Raw genomic sequence first — 20,112 nt, 5'->3', positions numbered from 1 at the left:
ATCCGGTCTTCCACGTCTCTCTATTAAAACACGTGCAACCTCAAACCCGACTAACTAAATCTCCAAAACCCATCCTAGTTGATGGAGAACTCGAGTTTGAAGTCAAAAGCATTCTGGACTCCAAGATCTCCAAATCTAAACTATTTTACCTAATTGACTGGAAAGGCTACGGCCCCCAAGAGAGATCCTGGGAACCTGCTGAATATGTCCACGCTCCTCGCCTAATCAAAAGATTTCACCGAACATTTCCTGACAAGCCAAAACCCCCGGAGAAGCCCGGTTTGGGAGGGGCCTTGGGGGGGGTACTGTCATGATCTCTGCTTCTAAAAGGTCAGGGTTTTCCCAACTCCCTTGGAAGCAGATCCATAACCCAGGTTCCGAGTGCCAACCAGTCCCAATTGGGACCTTTTGGACCCAGTCCTGGCGCCAGTGGCACCAGGCTCATAAATATGCCCAGTCCCAGCGCTGGAAGCGCCGGGCTCATAATGCTTGGGTGGACTTACCTGCAGCAGACCATGCTGCTTACTTGCCTGTCAGTTGAGCCTCTGATCCTCTTCTGTTTGGAACTACTTTTCCTGTTGGGTGGGGCAGGAGCCACTCCCTAGGTTCAGAACACTGGAACTCTTCTGGAAAGCAGGAACTCTTTTCTTACCTAGGCGTGGCTGTGGAAGGAGACAACTAAGCACTACAGGAGGCTATTTAAACCACACCCGATGGATGAATCTTGCTTTGCGTTATTCTGCATCCTCTGCAGCAGAACGCTCATCGTGTCTTCTGCATCTGATCCTGGGCCTAAGGAAAAAGGCTTACCATCCTGAATCCAGTCTTCAGCAACACCTATAAAGACAAGAAAGAACAGGTTAGCATTACGGTCTTCAGTGACAGCGCTTCACTTACCTGGTCCATCGGCTGTCACCAACGCCTCGCGCTGCATTCCGGCATCTGAAAGACAAAGGCTTACCTACTCTTCGTGTGCTCCGGAGATCTTCGCACTGCATTCCGGCATCTGAAAGACAAAAGCTTACCAACTCTTCGCACGCTCCGGAGGCCTTCGGCGCTGCATCCCGCATCTGAAAGACAAAACAAGGTGCGTTTAAAGACATTGGGGAACTTTAATACTCACGTGCCATTACTCCTTTCCACATCTAACCCAGTGGGTATTCCGGCACCCTGCAGCCGCTCCGAACTTGTACCTGCAAAATAAATAGACAGTTAGAGCGCATCGTGAAGCAGGCAACAAGCGCTTACTTACGTGCTTCCAGGCGCTTCTATTCATCACACGGGCTCCATCTTCAACTCACTTCAGCCCGTCATCCGCCATCGCCGGAACCCTGCAAAACAAGAGACATCATTACTAAAGACTTTTAAAGACATTAGAATTACTCGAAACTTACCGTTCGTGCAGTAAACGACGGACAGCAGTCCTCTGAAGTCAAGAGGCCTGCTCCCCTTATCCAGTGAAGAAACTGGTTACAGCACCCTGCCCCGAGGCAGATGGAGAGCACAGCGTTCACTTACCTAAGGTGAGAGCGTTAACCTTTGGGGTTCTACAGGAGAAGAGAAAGGGAAGAAGAGAGAGACATTCAATAACCCAGTTCATTAATCCCATATTTTCTATCTGCAGACATCTTACCCTTCGAGTCAGACATACAGTGCACAGAGGTCCAGCCCAAAGAGCCAGCCGTGTGTTACACATCACCTTTGAAGATACGGTATACGCCCAGTCAAGATCGGCGTCTCTACGGGAATCAGGTGAGCGTTACATTGACTTCTGCCCTGCAGGAGTACAAGGGTGAGTAGATGCCCACTTAGCCCTCACACTTCTGCAAACCAATAGCCAACACAATCATAAAGGTAAAACAGGAACAGTTTAGATATACATTTCCTTCACCTTTTGTGGTAACATGGACTTAGGGAAGGCTATACTTTCAAGAGGAAATGGACAGTGAGCTAAAGACTTGGTAGAGTCTCTCCCACGGGTTATCACCCAAGAACAGGTCATTGGGCTGTGTTTGTGCTGGTAGAGAGATTCCCAGACCCCCCTTTGTTTGTATACTTTCAAGAGGGATGTTAATGTGATTCAGTAGCATACAAACAGTGAAGTATAAAAATCCAAAATAAAGGAATGTCCAATCAAGGTTCTATAACAAAAAATATACTTTATTCAGACACACTATCTGCAAAAATAACTAAATAGAAAATACTATACAAAACCATCCCTGTAGAATAAACACAGAATTTGCAAAGATAGAATAGATGCAACAATCTGGGTAATGTGACAGGGGGAGAAAAGACAATAAAAAGAGCACACGTTTGTACAAGGATAGGTCCTTGAATGAATAAAGGGATAAAAGTGATCAACTAGTCGTTAGGGCCCATAAAAGTACCAAGTGGTCTGTTAGCAAACAATGGTATCTTTTTGAAGATCTTGGTGGTCAGGCAGCGCTGACTCAGACGTTTTAGTGCTATGAATGTTGTGAGTCCCAATCCAGGGTCTTAGGGAAAAGATGAGTCCTTTACTCAGGCTCCCAAACATGGGGGAGGCTTGCGAACAACCGCATGGGTCCTTCAACATGGTGAGCTCCTGGGTACCATTGAGGCTGGCAGAGAGGCATGTTCTTGCTACAGCAGCAAGTCACTGCATAGTTTGCGGTGAGTCCCACTCCAGAGACATTGGGACCTTCTTCTTTGGCTCCCAAACACAGGGTAGGGTGGCACACAACTGCAGATGACCTTCAACATGGCGAGGTCATGGATACTGCTGTGGTTTGCAGGGAGGCAGGGCGTGTTGTAGCAGAAGATCACCCCCAATGGTCCCTGGGGATGGTTATGGGACAGAGCTGACCTCTGCCTTGGAACATCTGCCTTCACTTCACAACTGGTGGACTTTAGACAGGACTGCTCTCTCTCTCTGCAGGGTTTAGCAAAATCTTCTCAAGTGATGATCCAAAGATGCTTCAAGATGATTCAAAGAAGTGGTGGTAGATCCCTTATTTTATAGGCAATGGTCTCATGATGATTGGAATAAAGCATGCCCGCATTAGGGGTCCACTCACTGCTCTAGAAATTAGCAGAATGTTCCCTTCTGATGTCACACCCAAAGTGCTTTGCCAGAGGAATTGGAGGGTCCAAGAAAGAGAAAGAGAGGCAGAGATTCAAGGTGGTGGATATCTCCTTCCCTTGAACAGAGTTCCCCTGACTACTGTAGCCTACTTGCTTTCCTTATCTCCAAGAACAAAGGCCTTAGAAGTGTAGACCCCTAGTGTGAGGCCTGGCTCTTTATGAACTGGTGTGTCATTCAATGACTGTTCCCTGGCCCGAGTCTGGTGGAGTTTCTTTCCCTGGGAGAAGGGTGCTACCTGCCCTTTCAAAGGAACACATAGAGGCAATCCCACCAGGCTACATTCATGCAAGTAGGGCAGGGTGTAGCCTGTCTGGGAGAATACACACATCCCTTCCAAAGCTGATCTGGGCCCACAGGGCTGACATGTGCAATATCAATTTAATGTGGTTGGTATAACTCTGAGAGATGCTGGCCATCATACCCTAACTCAGGTATGGCTTATTTGTAGAGTTTAGCGTGCCAGCAGGACGGGATCCTCAGAGTTATGCAGTATTTGGAACAGGGGTGCATATTTTAAATGCAGCACCTGCGCTGCAGAGACATGGATGTCATGGCAGCTCTCAAGGGGGCACCAGTAAGCTCTGAACCTGCTCTGTGCAACTGGTAGAGCCGGTGCTTCAAGTCAGGATACTGATGCAGCAGTGCACAAGTACACACTATGTTTTGGCATGGAGTTTATTAAAGTGGAATCCGATTAGAAGATTTTCCTTTCAGAGATGGAATTACCCACATAATTTTATTATTTAATAAAAAACAAACAAGCCAGTGGTTTCATACCCTTTCCAGATGGCAATTCATCACACTAGGGCTCCCAAGGACCTCACCCTCATTCCCCCTGGTGATTTATGTAAGAAGAGATTGTTGTTCTGCCTGTTCTAACTACCACAGCATGTCTCTGTGCTATGGTCTTGAAAAATATCAGGGCTTCATCAATAGCTACTATCTCCTTCCAGTTGAAGGAAAGTTTGAAATCTTCCTAAGACAATTTCACCTGATGACCCCAGCCCATCAGTGTTGCCGTTGTCAGAACTGCTGGCATTGGTGGAAACTGTTCTTCCTGGATGGAGATAAGCTCATGCCCTTTATTACATGGGACAGGTGATACCACAGTAGAAGCTCATGTTTCAGATGTCTTGTTAGTGGGATTGTGCAGTCATAAACCTGGGATGTTGGACCCCACAAGGTGTGGATGTGGGCTACCAGAGGTTTCAAATGGATCCTCACCCACAGGACCACAAAGACAAATTAGATAATGTGCCTGTGAAGCATCAACACATCTCTGGCCATCACCCTGTCCCTGTTGAGTATCTTTACCAAGAAATCCTGCAGACTAAGGGCCCTGGCCAGAGGCAGCCTGAACTCCTGTTTGCTTGTACAAAATGGAAGTCCTGTGAACTGCAGTGACCTGGATAAAGTCAAGTGTCTGAGTACTAGCCTTTTGTCGGCATCCCAAATCAACCAATGTTCCAGGAAGGGATACATGTAAATGCCCTCCAGATGGAGACCACCACTAGAGGGGACAGTAGATTGGTAAACACTCTAGTGGAATATTTGAAACCAAATGGTAGGAGCCTGAAGTGAAAATGGTCCATCCCCACTGAAAATGTCAGGAATTGTTGATGCTTCCTGAGAATGGTGACTTGGTAGTAAGTGTCCTGGACATCAAACTATGGCAGCCAATCCCATTTCAAGATGGCTGTGATGATTCTCTGAATATTTCAGTCTTGAACACTGAGTTGACATACAATTGTTCGGGGTATTGTGGTCTATAATCAGCCTGTACTTGCTGCTGTTGGGTTTGAGGATCCAAAATACTTGGGAAAAGGTCCCCTTCCCTGTCTGCCCCTTCTGCCTTCTGACTATTGCCTATTGAGGATACTTGTCTATCTCAGGTTTTTCAAAGGACACATTCATCCTTTGATGCCCAAGAATCCAGTTCTGGAGGAGGCATCATTCCTCAATTCATCCACGACATTCAAAACCTTGTAGACTTTGTTCTTCCAAGTTATATCTAATCAGCTTTCAGCCCTTGAAAGGTAGTTTAGGGTTATGTACTTGTTAGAACATTTAGGTTTCCAGTCCTTGATGTGCAAGTGATGTCTACTCGAGATGGTAGCTCTCATTGCCATTCTTGTACACCTGAACCCATTATAAAACATGTCAGACATGAATTTGACCTGTTTCTTCATGTCAGCCAGAGACTGAGCATAGTCCAAAGCATCCTCCAAAGCCTTCTTAATCTTCTTAAATGCACTCAATGCAGCTTCTGCTGGTAGGAGCCATAGTTGTTAGCTCTCAGGGCCAAGTGGGAACCTATGTAGGATTTCTCCAGGGCTGTATGCACATTTTTGTTGTGTACCGGGCAGGCTTTCACAAAAATGTTGGTTGCTAATTTAGTCCCAACACATTTGTCATGTCCAAACACTTAATATACCTTTAAAAAAATGTTATTCACAAAGAAAATATGTTTCTTCACAGATAAAAAATAGTTTACAATCTGCTTTTCTGCCGAATCGAACTGAAATGAACGCAAGCGGCGTGCTGTGGAGATCACAACAGACAGGCAAACATTCGGTGACATTGAATATCCGCCAATTTTAAAAGGCTGGATTACAATGCTCAACAGAAAAATAAGCAGTTATTAAAATAGAAAAACAAAGAAAGTACTCTTCCAACACGCTGTGAATGTTATAAGAAGATCACAAAGGAATCAATGTGGCATCTTGCACCTATGGAAGATCAGAAGACATTTCAAATGCAGAAGAAAAACAAGTATGAAAATAGCTTGCTTCCGATGCACAAAAGGATATATTCTCCTTTGTTCAAATAATGAAAAAGTTCCAATCCGACTAAGAAGTATAAAGCAGTGACTTTGTTTGAAGCAACCTAAGGGGTTTTGAAAATGTCTTGCTCATTGAAAGAAATATATTGGTCCCGAAGACGGCTATAACAAAAAAGAAAAAGACACTAGGGACAGTGTCTCATTGGTCTTTCTGCCGAAACATATGCAGACATATCCAAGGGATATAAATACAAATCCCAATATACAAGAGAGGATAACAACAGGCTCTCTGTTTCAATAATTGTTGTAAAGGAATAGCCCAATTGACGAATATATAAAACTTTGTGAAAATATGGAAATCGTCATAAATTGTGTACATATATGTCTATGTCACTTACTGACCCCACAATTTGATAGAACATCGTACTGATAAAGTCGTTGAATTTGTTTTATGTATATGTGCCTTGTGGAAAGTGCACATTTTTTCTTAACTATTTTTTATCTGTGAAGAAAAATATTTTTTGTATGAATAAAATTTGTTTTAAAGGTATATTAAGTGTTTGGACATGACAAATGTGTTGGGACTAAATGAGCAACCAACATTTTTGTGAAAGCCTGCCCGGTATACAGCGGGCTGAGACAGGGGTAGTCGTTCTTAGTCTTGTTTTGCTTTGCTCATTCTCACTTTTTAAGTTCGACCCCCCAGCTAACAAAAAATTGGGAAACACCCACATGATACCACTGCACATTTTTGTTGACAGAGTCTCTGACTGACACCCCTTCTGCTGATATGGAGTACTGATGTATCAGACATGCCCATTGCCCAGCAATCCACTCATACCTCCATATGTTTGCACTAGTTCATCACATGCCACCCTCTGACCTGGTTGAAATGCAGCCCTGCTGATCAGGAAAGTAGATGTTCTTCTCTCACCAACAGCCCACTGGGGATCCCTCTCCTTAGCTAGCCTTTCAGGCACAGGCTCGGAACCCAACTTGAGGGAGATAATTGCAAAAGCCATTCATTGAGATTTTGAACCACCAGAGCCCCAAGCTCCACAGGATGCATATGATAATGTCCCCACAAAAATGTTGCCATACAAGAATGGCGCTGTTTATTTTCAGCAACATTATCATATGGAACCATGCTGGGGACACCCCCTCAATCCCAAATTTCTTTTAAATGGACCCGGGGACACCCTCACAAACCCTGCTCCCATTTGCCCCATATATTATCCCCATAAATAATGTCACCTATGCCGTTTCCCAGCGACCATATGTATGGCGACATTATTTATGGGGATAATATTACTTGATACCGCTCCAGAGGGAGCCGGTGCCCATACTCCTTTTCAGGAGCTTAGCTGAAAGTCACACTGGGCCCCTTTCTACCTGCTACACCTTGGTTAACATCTGTCAGGCCATCTTGCCGCACAGAGGCTCTGGCAGGCATCCTCTAGTCCTCCTGTCTCCTTTCCCCAGAAGAGGCTCGCGCAGGACAAGGGCCACCAACCATTGCCTCTCCATGCCCTGCAAGGAGAGGTAGCCTGGAATTGGGAATGCTAGCTGCACTGGCAGGAAAATTGTCATTTAAAGACTGATGAGTAGCAGCGAGGTTATGTCTCCCAACGAAGGGCGTGCAGCCATGAAGGAGAAACATGGAGAAGTGTTCCTGAAGGAGATGCAGGGCATCACATTTAAGTACTGAGATGAGCAAGAGGCATATGCAGGTAATGCTCATATTGTTAGACACTTAGCTCTTAGAGACGCTCATTGCTTGAGGCTCATTGCAATTTTCAACAAATAATGTTAGATTTGTAACTGAAAACACTGTATTACAGGGAGTTTCTCATTTGTATTAGGGATCAAGGCAACAATTCAAACACATGTACCAGAGAATGGCAAGTGTACACATATGTTGGAGGTTTGCATGCATATTGGCCTCACAAACTGGATTTGTCAGGAGTGTATGTAACAACAGAAGACATCTTATACACAATTTCTGTTGTAGATTTAACACACAATTCTTGTTGCTGCACCTTTTTATTTATCATGTGCATTTCCTCCATTTGTGCATGCTTATGAGTGTTTGATTTCCAATTCCTTGAGGGAGAGTTTGGATCCTGTATACCAATTATCTGTTTCAGATAATCCCTGAAGATTGAACAGTTGCCGGAAAGCATTGGGCACTTTACTCTGCATTATCAATTAAATGTTGGTATATCACAGAGAAGAACATTGGATTGTATGTCAGTGGAATGTGCTGTAGTGCCATGGGGACTGACACAATAGAGAGAAACCAGTGCCAGAGAGGCTTTCATTGGCAGTAAATGGACATGGACTTACACAGTCAGAGAGCATGGGGTTTTCTGGAGTTGTTCTATATAAACAAAGGTTTATTCAATGTATTCGATGACCTCACCCGGTTAGTTGATAAGGGCACGATGGGAGCCTTGCTTTCACTTGACCTCTCGACCGCGATCGACATGGTTGATCATTTTACACTGATATCCTGTATGTCGGATGCGGGCCTGGGGGGCCAGTTGCTGAACTGGTTCGCAGATTTTCTGACTGATCGGTCTCAATCGGTCTTTCTTCCTCCTTAATGTTCAAAATCAGTCGCACTGTTATGTAGAGTTCCCCCAAGGTTCGGCTTTTTAGCCCATTCTTTTTAATGTTTACATCCGCCTACTGCTTCTTCTCATTCTATCTCACTGTTTTCAATTTTATTCCTTCGCAGATCACATGCAGATTTTGGTACGTCTGGATCTATCTCGGTCTGACACTGCAGCCCGTCTTAGGAACTGTCTTCAAAATTTAGGTGCGTGGATGGCTACCAACTCTCTTAAGCTTAATGGCAGTAAAACAGAAGTCCTGGCGGTAGGAACAAACATCCCCCTTAACTACTGGACTCTGGACTTCTGGCCCACGTCTCTTGGCCCTTTCCCTCTCCCTTCTCTTACGGTGAGAAATTTGGGAGTTAAGTTCTCATCTTCTCTGATGATGACTGAGTAAGTGGGCCGGCCATTTCAAACTGCAGACTTTGAGAAAGGTTCTCCCTTTCATCCCGGGTTATTTTCATGCCCCAGGGGTTGGAGCACTGGTCCTCAGTACAGTGGATTATTGTAACTCGCTGTACTTTGGCCAACCACACTATCTGCTCAATCGGATCCAAATGCTTCAAAATGCTGCTGCTCGCGCATTATTGCGCCCGCCAGCACGCTCTCATATGGCCCCCCCATGCGACAACTACACTGGCTCCATATTCAACAACGGATCCTATTTAAATCTATATGCTTTGTTCACCGGGCCTTCTATAAGGATGGAGCTGAATATTTGCAGGAGAAGTTTATCCACTATGTGCCTAACGGTCCTCTGCACTCCCAGACTGCGCTACTCCTTCTGGTTCCCTGCATCAAATGCATTCGAACTGGAAGCTGCACCTTCTCGGTGGCCGCCTCTAAAGCATGGAACCAACTTCCTTGGGCTCTCCATGCTACTGCTAAACATCTGGCCTTCAGACGTGCTCGGAAGACTTCTTTTCTAGTAGTCTAAGAATCTTTTTTTTCACCTACTATCCCCAAGAGCGCCAAGATGCCTTTGGCATATGCAGGGCTTTATAAATCTACATAACATAACATAAGATCACAAAGGAACTCATCAGGATCTCTCTTTTTTAAATTGCACTTGTGCCCCCTAACTGATAAAGATCAAAGATCATTATTATTAATGTATCTTATCCTAGCATAGCACATAACAGACAGACACACATACACACACACACCACACACAAATGCACACTCACAGACATTGCCTCTAGCATTGTCCTGTGCCGACACAAATGCAAACAGAATGACCTAAACACTGCACATACCAATAGCACCCACATCCACACACTACTTTAGCACTACACATACACACACACACACACACACACACACACACACACACACACACACAATGCCCTTAGCACAGCACAAGCGCACACATCCCTGCTATACACATGTCACACACACCACACCAGCACTACACACACAAACAGACACATGCTCACAGTCACATGCAGGCAGCCGCAGCACTATATAAATATCTACACACAGTACACTGGCACTGCACACCCACACCACTCTTAGCACTGCATACACATTATCACAGCTCTGCACATACACATATAATTTCTAGTACTACACACATACAGCACTACACACACACAAACACATACTGTCTGCAGCACTGCACATCAACTACAGAAACACAACACATACACGGCCAAAAGGATCTGGCCTTGAAGTGTCAACTGAGCCTACTGGAATATGAGATTACTATGATATTTGGGCATGATGATAACTGACTATCTTTACTCTGATACCTATGAATATTGGAATATGACTTTACTATCCCACCTTGTCATGATGAAATCTGTCACTGATGTTGTTAACTGATCATAATAGAATCTGGCCTTGCTGCGCTAAATGGGCAAAATTGAACATGGCATTGATAACCTAATTGGGCATTGCGAAATCTGGATGTGCTAAGGTAAGTTGGCATAGATGATCCCAACTCTTCTGTGTTAACTGTACATAAAAGAATCGTGCACTATTATGCTAACTGTGCGTATATGTTACAATGGTTTCAGTCCCTGGAAATTGAATGTAAAAGGTACAAACACATTGTGAATGTCCAAATCTTAAAATGCTGTGAATACCTGGGCCTTTGATAGCATTATCTAACATATCATTACAATACCTGTAATATGAGTACAACTACACAAAATGTCACTGCCTGACAAAGAAAGTTACTAACTGACCACATGATTGCAATAGCCAGCAAATAGTGCTAATACCAAAAGACATGATACAAATGCCTATATAGCAGCCAAATCTGCCTTCAATTGGGAACTAATATACATGACTACAGGTTTCTGCAACATTTGGATTTATTTGTCAAAATATATGTCATGTTGACTGTGTGTGAGGATTGTAACTTGCAACGTGCTGTTTATGCTCTTTTGTTTACATTTAATGCATTCTTTACAGTTTGCCCTTGCAGCTTTGAACTCAAACTAGTGATTGCGATTCATGGAGGCAGCTGCCAGCTATGGATTTGGTGATCTGAAATGTTTTGACTATATTATATATGTTTTTCTTCTGCTGAGAAAATAGAATGACGCTATGTTATTGGGATTTATACCGGTCACCGCTGCCATTTGCATGGTCTGCCGTTGCTCTGGCAGAGCTCAAAGAGGGATGAACTAGGTTAGTTAGGAAAAAGGGAACATTCAAGCTAGCTTTGCTGTTGTGTTGATGCATGCAGATCAAAATACTTACCGTGAACTCTGCATGCATATTTCCAGGAGTACTACGTTGAGATCATAAAAACATTTGTGTCCAGAGGAGAGACTTGCTTGCCTATTTTGCTAGGATACATTGAACAGGACTGTGATATGTAAGTGGATTGAAGAGGGTTCTGTTTTTTGATTGGAGTGGAGGATCATTCAATTGCTTGCCATAGGCATACTTATTATTTGGTTTTGGTGTAGTGTGTTTGAGCATTGTGGTTGCAGCAGGGGGGTTAATAGGGGACCCACTGTGTAACTTCGAGCCTCCATGAGTGGCCAAAGCAACGGTTTGATAGGGGTTGCCTTGTGTGACATATAAGAGGTGGTGCACTTCAGGCAAGGTACTTGTGAGGAAATATCCTGAGGCAGCCTGGAGTGGGCCGGTATCTCTGGCAGTGGACAGTGTGCAGCTACTGGTCCTTTAGAGGAGTGGGAAACGATTGGGAGAAGTGGAAGACATAGGGAACATGCAGCAATGGGTACAAAGTAGACAGTAGGTGAGAATAGCTCCTCAGAGGAGTTCACATTAGGGATTCAAGAGAGGGAATATTCCCAGTAGGGTCCTTAGAGGCAACTGCTGTGAGATCAATAGCTAGGATCTAGTCATATGAAGTACATTGGGCAGTGGAGAGCAGAATCATGACAGGGCACTAAATAGGCTGGGAACCAAGATGAAAATTCACAGTGGGAGACAGGGAGCAAATCATCAGAGGGTCAAAATTACAGTGGGATACATGGGAGCAGATTCCATTGGACAGAAACACGGGGAGCACCTGGAAGTAGTATAAGGTCCAAAATAGAATTGTGAGAAACTTTGAATGAGGCACCAATAATAAAGCCACAATCTGCAAGGCATAACATGGCTTAGTAGGGAATGACAAGGCACAACAAAACATCAGAAGTTCTATCAACTTGTAAAAAGGCCTACCAAGTAAAACATGTGTAATGTCCTGCATGCAATGCTAATTAAAGAAATGATGGCTTAGGATAAGTTGAAGGTAGGAGAGAATGTCTCCAGCTAGGACATTTGGATGTGTCAAATCAAGATGAGCGATTTGCTTTCTTTTATGCTTTTTTGGGTACTTCATAGTACCTGGAAGGAGTAATCATCAATAGCAACAGTTACCATGCTGAGCCTGGAGGCAGTGTGGGGGTACATGTGAGTTACCTACATTCACTGCCTCTGTAAAAAAAATCATTCAAGAGTCAATTGTACGACCTTCTACTTATGTTGATTCTGGTGTGGTAGTCTGAAGAGCAGCACTGATTGCTCAGCAATGGCTGAATCAAAAGTGCAATGGGCAAGCAAAATCACCATTGTGAGGATAACCAATGTGGAGCTGGTTAACGAATGCATGAGGGTCACAAGTGCAGGTGTGAATGTCAAGTGGTAGAATTTTGGTATGTTTTGGAAAAACTTCATTGGAATAGAAAACTGGGCTTAAAAAGAGGGCACATTTTCTATAAAGATCCTGTCTAATTGTTAAAGAGCCAGGCAGCAAAAATAGGGAAAGAATACATCTTTTAAGATGAAAGAAGAGAGAGTTGCACAATATCCCTACTCTCTTTCTACCTGCTCTTAAGGAGGGAATCCATATACATATTCCTTACCAGCCGTGATTGGCTGAACAAGCACAGGGTTTTATATGGGGAAAGTAGGGACACCATGCCTGTATCAATCCGAAAGGACCCGAGGAGGAACAAGGCATCGCCACAATCTTAACACACACTTCCAAACACGTTCATGTCTCCCTGTAAACTGCTCACTTCTCTGGTGCTGCAGTCAATGGCTGCTGCGTTGTGTAACCAGGAAGGGCTAAGAGAGTTCAGTGCTTGTCGGAACACACTGTTGATCCCTCTGCTACTGTTGCCAGCAATTCTGAAATTTCAATGTATTGGGGGAGACTCCTTTGTACCAGCATAATGTAGCAGCCTACCAAAGGGATGTGGCAGATGTGGTTTTGGTGGTGTTGGGGGCAGGGGTCATATAATGGCAGCTTCCAACTATGAAGTGACAATCCTTACTAAATGATTGCATTGTGTGCAGCTTTCCTGCAATAAATGTCTATCATGGACATTGATGTGAGCCCTTGGATGTACACGGGCTTGGAATTGTATGGAATTGCTTGGAAATGGGATGGGGAGAATTCCTTGTTTTGTATTGACTATCACTGTAAATTCTATGTATGCTCGTCCATTAATAGCAATCAGTGACAATGGTGTCATGCACATCTACTAAAAAAAGGTTGCTTGCAATGCCCAGACATAAAGATCAGGTGGAGGCCTCACAGTCATCCAAAACACTTGATGGACAGAAATGCCCCAGGATTCATCATCATTCAAATCCATGGATGTCCTGGCATTTCACTTTTAACTCTACCAAACTGAACGCTAATTTCCACCTGAAATACTGTCCACCATAGAGTAATAAAGCCTTTCTGGATGTAATCACCAACATCATCACTGCATGAACTGTCAACCATCCAATCAGCATCTTCATAGCACACTTCGATCTGCCAGAAATGCAAGCAACCAAGAAAACCAAGGCAAGCTCTTGATGAACTCCTGGACGCACTGAACAAAACTTCTCATTGATCCAACCAACACCAAAAGCAGCACTCTAATGCTGATATTCACCTCATCCCCAGATATCCACTAACTCCCACCTGTACAGCTCAACTGGACTCACCATGTAGCCATAGATACCAAGCGTTAGCCCTTAAATTCGTCCCACTGAGGACAACTGACACCAACAAAAACAGTTCAATGCTCATTCAAAAACACCTCTTTGGACATCTTAGAAGAAAATCGTATCAACCTGGCTTCCACACTCACTCCGTCTGATGTCAAAATCGTTCTCAATCAACTCAACTGCACTCTAACAGACTAGACCAATTTACACTATGAACCAATAAAACAAATCTATCCACAGCCTGTGCCAAACACACCAAGTGACCTGTGATGTCACACTAGGCTCCATCCTCTCCCCTGTCATCTTCAACCTCTACCTTTAGCCTCGTGGGGAATCTTGGCCAAAAACAACTTAAACATTTACCAGTGTGACGATGACACCCAGCTATACTCTAAGGGTCAACTGTCTCAATAATATACACAAATTGAAACTGTGGGACTCATTACGAGTCAGCCGGTCCGGAAAAAACGGTGGTGGTAAATCCACCAAAACCGTTCTTTCCGGAACAGCTGATTAAGGGCCTCATTGCGAGTTTGGAGGTAGCAATGGTGCTATTAGCGCCATGGCTGCCTCCAAAATCATGTCCGGGTCTGGGTTCTGTGAATGAGGAATTACCGCGTCATTCCAACCTTGGAGGACCCGGTAATTCCTCATTCACAAAACCAATCCCAATTCCCATTTGAGCCCCCATAGGGCTCAATGGGAATGGGGATGGAGCTAATAACGTGCCCGTTATTAGCTCCTTGGTCCACTTGGGCAACCCGCAAAGGATGTCTGGTCTGACCAGACTTTCTGTGCGGGTCCCACAAGGGAACCTCGTAATAGGACGGAATAGGTTTACCGGCACCGGCACCATTACCGGTGCCGGTAAACCCATTCCGCCAGCATCGTAATGAGGCCCTAAGAGTCCTGCAGGCGGGAGGTGTCACTCCTGCCAGGTTTGACCTGGTGGGTTTAACACCACCCGCCTGCAGGCGGACATGGAAACACTGACACCAATAAAGCATGGTGCTGGTGTTTCCACTTCCCCGTTCCCATGGAGTCCTGTAGGACTCCATGGGAATGGGGATTTACCGAATTCCACCTCCGGAATAACCGGGTCACCGGGTTGTAATGCCCCGGTGATTCCGGCAATCACAGAGGCGGAATGGTAATACGAGTCCGGCGATAACCTGCCGGAATTTCCGGCACGGTTACCGCCGTACTCGTAATGAGGCCCTATGTCTTTCCACCATTCAAACCTGGATGTCAACTGACTACTGAAGTTCAAACATACCAAAACAGAGTTCAGCCTCCTCAGTAGCACAACCAAATGCACCCAAACTCAAACCTGATTGAAACAGATGGTTCTTGAGGACTTCCCTCCAACTCACCAGCAGGCCAAAGTCGAGCTTTACTATTGATTGTGACACCTCCAGCTAAGAACACATTGCCAAGCAGACACAATCAGCAAGGGATCAGCTCTCACTCTGGTGCTAAATCAAATTCTGGAGCAAACTTATGTGGCGTGATGGAGTACGGAGGGTTAAAAGATGGCATCATTTTGGCTAGAGACTTGTATTCAAATAAAGAAAACAACCTGTCTCTCCCTATTTCCAGAGGGATTTTCTCTACCTCAACACAGAATAACTTGCGTGCTCGTCAGGATGTAAGTCAAAAGAAACCAATATACTGTCCTCTGTCCAAAACAACTACAGTATATGTGCAACTAACAAATAAACCAAGAAGATAAGGGGTCAATGACGTTCTGCTACAAGCCACCAGGAGAATGGCTCCCTTTTCCTGGTGAAACAATCCAGTATTAGGTTCAAACAACAGTCTCTTGCAATAGGGTCTGATTTACCAAATATGTGTAGGCCAGGTGAATGACTCCATTCTCCTGGTCTATCTGGAAGAGCTCTGGAGTCTGTTCCTTGATAGTCCTTTGGACAAGTCTTTAGAAGTCTATTTACTTCCTCACAAGGGGTTGTGAACAACAGATTAAGACTTTATCATCTCTTCTTCTTATTGCTGGAGCTTTGTCATATCTTGACTATTGGTGAGATTATTACTTAACAATTATTGGTTCTTTTGGTATCTTTTATATATGTTGGGTTTCCCACTGTGAGGCACTCTTGAGATTTAAAATTTCTCGTGTCACCACTGTGGCACCACGGTGGCAAGGGAGATTAATCCTGAGGAATAGTTGGCTCTTCGTTTTCTGAGTATCACTACTGTGATGAGGGACATTACTCCCAAGGAAAACTTCCCTCTTGAAGCTCTATTTATCACTACTGTGATGATGGAGAACACTCCAGAGTAATACTTGACTTTTGAAGCTCTGTGTATCACTACTGTGAGGAGAGAGCTCACTCTAGAGGAATGCTAGACTCTTGTTCTTTGGACATCACTACTGTGATGAGGGAGATCATTCCAGAGGAATACTTGACTCTTGAAACTTAGTGTATCACCTCTGTGCTGAGGAAGATCACACCTGAGGAATATTTGACTCTTGGTTCCTTGGGTATAACTGCTGTGATGATGGAGATCACTCTCAAGGAATACTTGACTCTTGGTTCTTTGGGTATCACTACTGTGACAAGGGAGATCACTCCCGAGGAATACTTGGACCCCACCCAGCTTTCCCTCAACTACTTTTACCCTTATCTTCACTGGGGAGTGCTACCGGTTCTTCCCGGGGTGCTAGGTCAATGTTGGTTATGCACGCTCTCAGCATGTCTTCCTCCTTTCCTCCTCTCTGGTCTGAGCGGCTCAACGGAGCTGTTGCTCTGTGTGTTTTATGGGTCACACTGTCTACTTCGCAGAGGCCACACCACCACTGGATTTTTCCTGCTTCTTCAGTGAGTTGGGTTCCCTCTGGCTCGTATAATTCCGTTCAGCCTCTTCTTCAGAGGTGGACTATCTCTTGATGCTTCTGGCAGCATGGGTTTGAATTTCCTGCGCCCTGCAGGATGGACTCCAACTTCCCTTGCTGCTCTTCCTGCTCCTGAATACACCTATGCCTTCTTCATTCTTAACTTTGTAATACTGGTCCTGCCCCAGCGTAGTGTCAATGTTTGTTATCAATTCTTCGGTTCTTCTTCATCTCAGTCCTATCTGGTCTTGCAGATGCAATAGTAGAGACTTCTCGGAGGGAGAAAGAGACAACAGGGTCAAAGCTTCTGGGAACAGGGGTTTAGGGAGGTCTTTCACTGGACGAGAGTCCTTATTCCCTTGAGGGGAGTATCTCCCTGTGAATTCATCCTGCTTTTTACCACCTCTAGCGGGACTATTGGGTAGCAGCCTCACCTCCCTAGCATCATAGGTCAGGGCTCCCCTCTGGGTAGAAGTGACAAGATCCTGTGAATAGTCTCACTTCCCACTAACACAAGGCTGACTCCCTCCCTTCTGTGATTTAAGAACGTGTTGCCGACGTGGCTCTTCAAAGAACACTTCATTGAAAAATGATGTTCATATGCTGACTAGGTGATACTCCATTCCACTATGTTTCACTCCCTTTATTGTTCAGTGCTCCATTGTGTCCTAAGATTGTGCTATATAAATCACCTATATACATAGGTTCATTGCAGGCTTGCAATCAAGCATTCTTCCAACAAACTCCTAAGTAGTGGTGGGGATCCAGAGCCAACTTGAGCCTGGTTAGAGCCAAATTCATATCTCTGCTCGATTTAAGTTCCTTTGTGAAAGAAGAGCTCATTGGCGCTAAGCCAAGCATCACCTCATCCTCCGTAACATTTGTATAGTAAATTAAAGTGATATTCCCACTCAGTGACAGTTGAATTAAATGTGTGCAATCATTAACTTGCATAGACTACTTTGTTTATCCCTGGCCACAAATTGCATATTTGTGTAAAATTAAAGATGCAAAAGGAACGTGTGTGGTCTAAAACCTGCAGAATTGCAAACTATGCAACCAGAAAACCTGCCTTCTACACATGATAAGTGTATGCAATCTTGGACAAATCCCTCTACTCAAATGGGTCATATTTAGTTTGGCTGTCACAGGTGGGGTTACTTCAAAAAAGCAGGTTTGGTATTAAGCCAAATACCAAATAATTACACAAGTATTCAAACAAAGCCGAATATGAAGTCAAATGAGTATTTTAAATCGTGTCCTAAACTTGAGAAACACTCACATAAAACACCATTTTAAATGTATTCCCTTATTTGGGGTATTTCTCATGCTTTAAATCCATCTATCATCCTTATTTAAAGCACACAACCCAGAAAAGAACAGAACAGATTAACCAAAAAGTAGTAACCAAATGCATGGAAGGAAGTTTCATATGCAACACTAGTGCTAGTCAGTCTACACATAATGCAAAAATGCATGATTGCAATAAACAAAATGGATAGTTAAATTGGTAATTGTCTTTGTGCATGAAATGATTTCTGTCTGCTTGCGCAGAATATGCCCCCTCACAGGCTAAAGAAGGACGAGTACATTCGCAGCAGGGCTAATCACATGTAGCAAAGACGTATATGTCTGAATCTGCCCAAACCCTACACGCTCTTAGAAGGCACTTGCCTGTTGGACAGTCACATGTTTTCACAAAAGCTCGATCCACATCCATTAACACCGCCTCTTTACTGAAGTTTAGGCAAATTTCAGGGGTGAAGTCCTAAAAATTAAAGTGGGGGGTCTCATTAACAAACGCAATGGGAGGTGACGTCGCAGGAAATTAGCATATCAAGGTGAAATATGCACATTTCCTTAAACTGGCTTTGCATAACCTCCCAAATTGCACAGGACGAATAGCATTTTCCTTTCATAAAATCAACACACACAAAAAACCAAGAGAGGATATTTACTTCTAATAGTGTTTTTGAAAACGTTAAAAGCTGTGCATGTTTTAAACTTCAAGAACCAATACAAATGTTTTCCCTCAAACTCGCATTACCGAAATGGGACATTTCACCTTTAGTTTGTTATTTTTCATCACGTTATATAGTGCAGTGGGGACGTTTCTGGCCTGAAAACCTGACAATTTCCTTGAGGTCGGCTTTAATTCTTAAATTCTAAGAGGACATTCAATGTTTCTCATTTTATCTTGTGGGGGAGACTGAATCCACCCTTTGAAAAAAGTGGGTGGACTACGTTCCCCCGCGTTTACCCCCGACTTGAGCCCTGGCGAATTCGATCAAAAACATTTGGTCGAATGAGAATTCATCCATTTTCTTTTTTTTTTGACTGGTTGATTTTGCTGCTTATATATGTGGGGAACCCCCCCCCCCTGCAGCCTCCACCCTGTACATTAATCATTTCCCTAAAACCACCTGCAAATATATATGTCCCAAAAACTGCTACAAATTCTCCTTTGACCGTTTGACCAACTTTGCTGTGGTGTAATCTCCCGATCCCCTTTCCCAACAGAGCAGAGAATGCAATGCCCATGGCTTTTTCTATGTCTCTCACTCTTCAACTCTCGACACTACAACACAAGTAGGTACTGAGCACCAGTAGGTACAGTACTCCCTATTGCTCCTTGACCACAGATACAACTGCTCTCATCTCTCACACCTTTCCTATTTGTGCTGACTTGCTGTAATATTATTGGAGGAATTTCCCAATACGCAAGTTATTCCAAGAGGGTAATATAAAATGGGAAATTTCAGTCAAATCTTGCATTGTCTGACATGGAACTAACCTGTACTAATCCCTAGGGGCCTAGAGGCAGCCTACCTGTTTGGAAGTCTTCTTGCAGACATTCTTCTTTCCTACCAATTTCACTAGCAGAGCATAGCTCTCTGACAAGGACCTATACATAGCGAGTCCCCACACCCAACTCTCCATATTCCCTCTGCCAGATTTGCTGGAAGGGGAACTGAAGTGATTTCAAATAATGCAGACCCATCAAGAGTGTGGTGTACCTGTGGTAAGACTGTCAAATGGAATTACTGTTACCCATGCACTAGGAATGCATTAACTTGAATGGTCAGCATGACTAAGGGTGAAGGTACGACCCCTGAACACTCACACCAGAGAGTACACAACCCGCGAGGGAATAAAGGCCCAAGTCGATCTTGTAAGAATGACAAGTTTTAATCTCACATGCAGATTAGAGCAACAGCAAAGAACTCTGCTGCTAAGAACGTTCGCCAAAGAGAGGTACAAGCAGAAACCTTTAAAGATACACAGCGTCATGATGATGCAATAACATACAGTAAAAACCTGC

Source organism: Ambystoma mexicanum, chromosome 10 (assembly GCF_040938575.1).
Source record: "Ambystoma mexicanum isolate Mex_15411 chromosome 10, UKY_AmexF1_1, whole genome shotgun sequence".
NCBI lineage: Eukaryota > Metazoa > Chordata > Amphibia > Caudata > Ambystomatidae > Ambystoma > Ambystoma mexicanum.
Note: the sequence above shows the minus strand (reverse complement) of the source record.